Source organism: Raphanus sativus, chromosome 4 (genome assembly GCF_000801105.2).
Source record: "Raphanus sativus cultivar WK10039 chromosome 4, ASM80110v3, whole genome shotgun sequence".
Lineage (NCBI taxonomy): Eukaryota > Viridiplantae > Streptophyta > Magnoliopsida > Brassicales > Brassicaceae > Raphanus > Raphanus sativus.
This window is the reverse complement of record NC_079514.1, coordinates 26,360,112-26,368,387: the sequence shown is the minus strand read 5'-3', so window position 1 is coordinate 26,368,387 and position 8,276 is coordinate 26,360,112. Positions and strand designations below refer to the sequence as shown.

At 45.8% G+C, this 8,276-nt stretch overlaps 1 non-coding gene across 1 annotated transcript; it reads right to left on the bottom strand.

Annotated features, from left to right (window-relative positions):
• Positions 1–2,783: 2,783 nt before the first annotated feature.
• Positions 2,784–2,890, bottom strand: LOC130512146 (small nucleolar RNA R71). Its single transcript, XR_008945707.1, has one exon. It is a non-coding gene; the product is annotated as a small nucleolar RNA R71 (small nucleolar RNA).
• Between the last annotated feature and the right edge of the window lie 5,386 nt (positions 2,891–8,276).

The following is an 8,276-nucleotide window of genomic DNA, read 5'->3' as shown; positions in this document are numbered from 1 at the left end:
CATCGTTGTAGCGATCGATTGTTTGAAAGGTGTATAGATCGATTAGACGAAGTCGTATCGATCGACTCTTTTCCGAGATCAACAAACGACAGTTGAGATCCGGGATCTAGTCAAAGGAGACCTTACTGGTCGTACCAATTGTTTGCGTTCAAAGGACTAAAGCCCTAATGTCACCTTCAAACTGCATAAATTCATGCCTGAGAAGTACCTGAATCAAGCTATTTTCCTCATTAAGAAACAACCTTCTTTTCAGTTACTGAACAACTTCCTTGTTCACCTTATTATTTACTGCTTTAAAACATATAAAACCTTAAGTCTATCTTCATCTCTAATTAATTGAACCTTCAAGTAATCTTAGAGTCCTTGTGGATTCGATCCCTAAGTACTGCATCTGAACCTGTTATTTGAGAGAGTAATTCACTTTTAAGGTAATTTGAGTGATATCAAATTTGGCGCCATTGCCGTGGTCTCTTTCTTATTACTTTTAGATTTAATTTAGGATTTAGAATAGACTTTGTTACTTTTGCTAATTTTTCTATTCTCTTGTTTTACAACACAAAAAATGGAGAATACAGATGTCGGCCCAGCATCGATCGACACGGAACATGGTCAATCGAGCGACGCAGATACAGAAGAATCGATCGTTTCATCTGAAACCTCATCGATCGATACCGCCCAGCCGGAAGCAGGTAAGTACCCTCTTACCGATGCTGATAATGAGAAAGTAGTCCAAACTGAACCAATAGGTCAATCAAGCAACATTTCTAGCCAAACTAATGAAAAACAGGGGACTGAAATCCCTGTTAAGTCAAACTCTACCTTAAACATAGGTAAAGAAATTAAATTGTCCTTGCAAGACTACTTAAACCCCGATAGGACCTATTCCAATAGGTGATATATGGTGTTTTTCACATCATTGTATATATGTTTTCATTTGTTTCGAGTCACTAATTCGTGTCAGTCTAGTCCCTTTTGACCTTTTACAGGTCTGGAGTTAGCAGAAGAAAGAAGAGAAGGTACCTGATGAAAAGAAGTCCTTTTGGAGCATTCCTGCGGAGAACACTCAAGAGAACAGTCCCGAGACTGTTCTCTCTCAAGCGGAACAAGCAGACGGAGTGATCCGGAGATTGTTCCAGACGAATATGGAAACTCCTATTTCAGGAATTAAAGCCTTGTTGCCCTAATCTCTTTTCTTCTGATTGGCGCCTCCATATAAAACGCCACCTATCTATTTTCTATTTTTTTTACGCTAGTTTTTAGAGGAGAACACTGAGTTTTGCGATCTGCAACTTGTAAGGGAGAAGAATCCATCCTCTCATAGAGAAGATCATCTGAACCCTATTGTTTCATACTCTGTTCTTATGCAATTTTATTCAGGATTTATGTCTTTGTTTATGTGCATCATGATCGAGTAGTGACCTTGCTCGCCTAGGGTTTTTAGGGTGTTGAGACATGAGCTAAACATAGATAAGCGATCCATAACTGTTCTTCATTCATACTGTTCTTACTGCTTTCATTAAACTGATCACTTGATGTTAGATCACTAGTTCATCACTTAGTTAACCGCTTAGGATGATAACTTGACATGTATTGAATGAGCTTAGTATCCCTAATCAGCGAAAGTAGATATTAGGGTGGTAAGTGAACTGATCGGACCTGTTCTCTAAAGCTTGCAATCGATTCTCATCCCAACGACAGTTAGGTGGTGAGATCGATCTGCAAAGCGATCACTACCACGACAGTGGAGTGTTCCAGCTGAGTGATCCGAGTTCTAGAAAGCACTTCATCGCGCTTGAATAATTGTTTGGCTCCAATTCAACACCCAATGAAATACCCTAGGCTAGCTCTTGTTTAATTGAATAAATCTCGTGTTTATTTTGCTTGTTTACTATCACCTATTTCAACCAAATCATATCTTCTTCTTAGCTTGATTCTGAAACTTATAGAACTAGAGTGTAGACTGGTCCTCTGGATTTGAATCTCAAGTACTACAATTGCAATGTTAATTTGGCAGTAGCAAGGATTCATTTTTAGTGTATCAAGTTTTGGCGCCGTTGCGACGGGGACCAGATTTTTTTACCTCTAATTTTCGGTTTCATATCTAGTCTAAGATATCTAACTCGTGTTATTTTCTTTGTTTCAGCTGATGATCCAGGTGCATGACCAGTAGACATACGCGGAGCAACGCACAAGGGCCATTGCATCAGCTTTCTAACGAGGAACTAGCGAGATTGGAACGACAGAACCGTCAACAGCCGAGATCAACGAACACCGACATGGGTGATCATCCAGATGATCTCACTGCTGCGTTTGCACTCATGCAACAACAGATGCAGCAGATGCAGCAGACGATCCAAGCGCAGCAAGCTGCTGCCGAGCAAGCTGCTCTGAATGCTGCGAACCAACAGGAGGGAGTGGTCCAGATCGGCCAGAGAAACTTACTGCGTAATCTGCCCGCTACGCGATCTGCCATAACCCCTCCACCGTGCACAAGGCAAGACTTCGAGATCAAGCCAGCCTTGATAAGTCTAGTGCAAAGGAAGATCTTCAATGGGCTTCCTGCTGAGATACCGATGGACCACATCGAGCACTTTGAGAAGATGTGTGGTTTTACTAAAGCGAATGGAGTACCACCCGATTACATCAAGTGTACTCTGTTCCCTTTCTCTCTTGATGGGAAAGCTGCTCGCTGGCTTGATTCACTACCCACCGGATCACTCACCACTTGGGAACAAGTCCGAGAGGCTTTCTTAAGCCACTTCTACACGAAATCGAAGACAGCAGCTCTGAGACAGAAAATCGTGACCTTCAAACAATTGGTGGACGAGCCGTTCTGTGATGCTTGGGAGCGATTCAATGTCTACCGCAGAGAATGCCCACATCACGGTTTTGAGGAAGACTATCTGCTGGGAGTGTTCTACGATGGAGTAGGCTGGGAGTACAGGAACGCTTTGAACTCAGCCAGTAAATGAGATTTCATGACTCAGTCCACTCAAGGTGCATTCGAGTTGATTGAGAACATGGCCTCAAGCTCAGCTGACAATAACCGCGAGACTGATCGCACTCAGAAGGTGAAGAGCATCGACAACAGCAAGATTGATGAGCTCTCTGCCAAGGTCGACCAGCTGATTAAGAGTAACCAGAACCAGGTCTTCATCATGGAAGAATCCCCACAGGATAAAGCTACCGCAGAAGGCACATCAGAGGCAGATCAGTCGGCTGAGGATCAGCATGAAGTGAGTTATGTGAATGGGCAAGGATGGCAGTTCAAGAACTATCACCCGAACCCTAACGTGAGGAACAATCCCCACCTGTTTAATGCCCCTAAACCAGACGATAAAGCTCAAGGGAACCAGGGTCAGAACAGTGGATACCAAAGGCCTTATGGCAATCAGGGAAGAACCTTTGTCCTTAACCCAGCTCAGAATGCTCAGTTCCACAGCCAGAAACAGCCGGTTAATCAGCAAGCTGCACAACCGACTCAGACTGCTCCGCATGATGACATGAAGAGCCTCGCCAATATGATGAGCCAGCTGCTCCAAGGACAGCAGATCCAAGGGAAAGCACTGAACCAGGTCACAAACGACATCAACACCAGGATGAATCATATGTTCAATGACCTGAGTGTGAAGTATGACAATGTCTCAAGCCATATGAGACAGATGGATATTCAGATTGCTCAGACTGCTGAGAACGTGAAGAGACAGCAAGGAACTCTCCCTGGGAAAACAGACAAGAACCCCAAGGAGTGCAATGCAGTAGGGTTGAGGAGTGGAAAGCAACTGCCTGATCTAGACCCCAGGAGATTCACATCGGCTGAGAAAGGGAAGCAGAAGGAGTCGGATCAGCCTTCTAAAGCTGTACCCACAGATGAGGAAGACGCAGAACAACCTACTGAGACTGTTCCGCCTGAAGCAGAGCGACCCGCTGGGGTTGTTCCACCGACTGCAGCACCTTCTCCTGCTCGTCAGTATGTACCGAAAGTGCCCTACCCTGTTCCAGCTAAGGCTACACGCAAGGATAAGGAAGAGATGAAGTGCAGGAAGATGCTGGAAGACCTAACTGTCAAGCTCCCTCTGATGAGTGCGATCCAGATGATACCATCCATGCGTAGCTTCGTCAAGGGATTGATCTCTGGGAAGATATCTGATGACAGCGAGTTCATGATTGTCTCTAAGGAGTGCAGTGCGGTGCTCCAGAACAGAAGGATTAAGAAGTTGGGTGATCCGGGAAAATTTGTTCTCTCGGTTCAGATTGGCAGAACACTCTTCTCATGCTCACTCGTCGATCTAGGGTCGAGCATAAATCTCATGCCATATACTGTGGCTAAGCGCCTTGGATACACGGATTTCAAGCCTACCAGGATGTCACTAGTGTTTGCTGATCGATCTGTGAAGTCTCCAGTTGGAATCCTCGAAGATCTTCAAGTTCTGGTTGGGAATACAATTGTTCCTGCCGATTTCGTTGTTCTGGAAGTCGAGGAAGACTCCAATGATCCCCTGATCCTAGGCAGACCATTCCTCTGCACTGTTGGAGCTATCATTGATGTCCGACAAGGAAAGATCGATCTCCACCTTGGAGATATTGTGATGAAGTTTGAGATGGATCAGATGCTCAAGAAGCCGATGCTGGATGGACAAACCTTCACTGTCCAAGAAGATGGTGATCCCCTAGAGCCGCATGAAGGAATGATCGAGGAGATTCTCACCGAGGATCCACTTGAACTCGCCTTAGTCAGAGCTGAAGCCGAGCAAAGCTTAGAGAGTGTTGATGCTGATGCCTATGCCAAGTTCCTGGATTCAGCCAGGAGTATGGAGAGGACGGTGGCGAATCTAAGTCTGGGGGAGAACAGTGACTCCAGCACATCGACTGGAACAACCACGCCTCAGAACCCGACTGTTCCGGCAGCTCAGCCCGATGACTCATGGAGCGAGCTGAAAGCTCCAAAGGTAGAGCTCAAATCCCTTCCCAAGGGACTCAGGTATGCATTTCTTGGACCCAACTCCACATATCCTGTCATTGTGAATGCTGACCTGAACAATGCAGAGACTGCTCTGCTTTTGTGTGAACTGAGAAAATATCGTAAGGCTTTAGGTTACTCTCTAGCTGACATACCTGGCATTTCACCTGATCTGTGCATGCATAGAATACACCTGGAAGATGAATCGATGACTTCTGTAGAACATCAGAGGAGGTTAAACCCGAATCTAAAAGATGTTGTAAAGAAAGAGATAATGAAACTTCTAGAAGCAGGTGTGATCTATGCGATCTCTGATAGTAAGTGGGTTAGTCCCGTGCATGTAGTACCTAAGAAAGGTGGGATCACTGTTATAACAATGAAAAGAATGAATTGATCCCCACTAGAACAGTTACTGGTCATCGCATGTGCATTGATTTTCGTAAATTGAATGCTGCGACTCGTAAGGATCACTTCCCACTTCCTTTTATTGATCAAATGCTTGAGAGATTGGCTAACCACCCTTACTATTGCTTTTTAGATGGTTATTCAGGTTTCTTTCAGATTCCCATCCACCCAGACGATCAGGAGAAGACGACGTTCACATGCCCTTATGGAACATATGCATACAGGAGGATGCCCTTCGGCTTGTGCAATGCTCCAGCGACCTTCCAGCGATGCATGATGTCGATTTTTACTGATCTGATCGAAGACATAATGGAGGTTTTCATGGACGATTTCAGCGTCTATGGAAGCTCCTTTCATGTCTGTTTGTCAAACTTGTGCAGGGTACTGAAGCGATGCGAGGAGAAGCATCTGGTGCTGAACTGGGAGAAATGCCACTTCATGGTGAGAGATGGGATTGTTCTGGGACACAAGATATCCGAGAAAGGCATTGAGGTGGACAAGGCAAAGATCGAGGTCATGATGAGTCTGCAACCACCCACTTCAGTGAAGGGAATCAGGAGTTTCTTGGGACACGCTGGTTTCTATAGGAGGTTCATCCAAGACTTCTCTAAGATCGCGAGACCACTCACTCGGTTGCTCTGCAAGGAAGCTCAGTTTGCCTTTGACAGTGACTGCTTAGCCGCATTCCACACGATCAAGGGAGCTCTAGTCAGTGCACCAGTTGTCCAACCTCCAGACTGGGATCTCCCTTTTGAGATCATGACAGATGCAAGTGATTTTGCAGTGGGAGCAGTCCTTGGCCAGCGTAAAGACAAGAAGCTTCACGTGATCTACTATGCAAGCAGAACTTTAGATGAAGCCCAATGCCGATACGCAACCACAGAGAAGGAGCTCCTTGCCATCGTGTTCGCCTTTGAGAAGTTCAGATCCTATCTGGTTGGATCAAAGGTGATTGTGCACACAGACCACGCGGCTCTCAAGTACCTGCTCACGAAGAAGGATGCTAAACCGCGGCTCTTAAGATGGATTCTCTTGCTCCAAGAGTTTGATCTAGAGATAAGAGACAAGAAGGGGGTTGATAATGGAGTGGCAGATCATCTCTCCAGGATGAAAGTGTCAGATGAGACAGTTCTTGATGTGGAACAACCGATGGAGTACGTCAATGCGATTGGTCTGCGCAACATGGAGCAGTCGTCACCTGCCATTAAGGACTGTTCCCGCGTAGAAGGATCATTCGTTGCAGTGATCCAGAAGGAGTACCCGAACCTTCCATGGTTTGCTGAGATTGCCAACTTCTTGGCAGCTGAGAAAGAGCCTTTGAGGTTCACTGGGAATGAGAAGAGGAAATTTCTGAGGGAGGCAAGGCACTACTTCTGGGATGAGCCGTATCTCTATCGGCAAGGCAAGGATGGGATCTTCAGGAGATGTGTTCCAGAGGCTGATATTCCAGGGATCCTTCACCACTGCCATGGTCCTCTTATGCTGGTCACTTTGCCACCTTCAAGACTGTTTCCAAGATCCTCCAAGCCGGTTTCTGGTGGCCCACTATGTTCAGAGATGCTCACGCCTTCATATCTCGATGCAATTCATGCCAAAGGATGGGGAGTATAAGTAAGAGAAACGAGATGCCTCAGAACTACATCTTGGAAGTTGAAGTGTTCGATTGCTGGGGGATCGATTTCATGGGACCCTTCCCAGTCTCTCACAAGAATGAGTACATCCTAGTTGCTGTGGACTATGTCTCCAAGTGGGTAGAGGCGATTGCTAGTCCAACCAATGATGCGCGAGTTGTAACCAAGATGTTCACCTCCATCATCTTCCCAAGATTTGGAGTGCCTAGAGTGGTAATAAGCGATGGTGGAACACACTTTATCAACAAGTTGTTCCAAGGATTGCTGAGCAAGAATGGTGTGAAACACAAGGTTGCAACCGCCTACCATCCTCAAACAAGTGGTCAAGTGGAAGTTTCAAACAGAGAAATCAAGAACATCCTGCAGAAGACTGTCAACACCACCCGCAAGGATTGGTCCCTTAAGCTTGACGATGCTCTCTGGGCGTACAGAACAGCCTACAAGACCCCTTTAGGGACCACCCCCTATCATCTGGTCTATGGCAAGGCGTGCCACCTACCTGTTGAGCTAGAGTACAAGGCGGCTTGGGCTGTCAAACTACTCAACTTCGATATCAAACCTGCAAAGGAGAGGCGAACCATTCAGATCCACGAGTTGGAGGAGATCAGGCATCTGGCCTATGAGAGTTCTAAGATCTACAAGGAAAAGACCAAGGCGTTCCACGACAAGCGGATCATCAGCAGAAGCTTTGCTCTGAACGATCAGGTTTTACTCTTCAATTCACGGGTTAAGCTGTTCCCTGGAAAGCTCAAATCTAGATGGTCTGGACCTTTCACCATTAAGGAGGTTCGCCCTTATGGAGCTGTTGTGTTGCTGGACACAAGAGGAGGAGAATTTGTTGTCAATGGTCAGCGTCTCAAGCCATATCTTGCTGACACAACAATCGCTGAAGGTGTAGAGATACCCTTGAGCGATCCCCCTCAAGCCTAATCGGCTCATTGAAGTCAAGCTAGTGACAGAAAACAAGCGCTTGGTGGGAGGCAACCCACTGGTGAGTGTAAATATTGTTTTCTCTTTGTCTTTATCTTTCTAGGAACTAACTTGCAGGTTGAAAAATCAAGAAAATTCGAGATCACTCCAGGAGAGCACTCCAGCGGTTGTTCCGCCGATTGTTCTCAGGTAAGTTCTCGAAAAAAAAAAAACATAATAAAATATAAAAAAAAGGGGAAGGGGAAGCGGTTTTGATTGGCTATTAAAAAAACCAAACATTCCACTTCCCCACTTCATCTCTCTCGCCGCTCACCCCCCCCCCCTTAGAACCCTAAAAATCGCGAACTCAC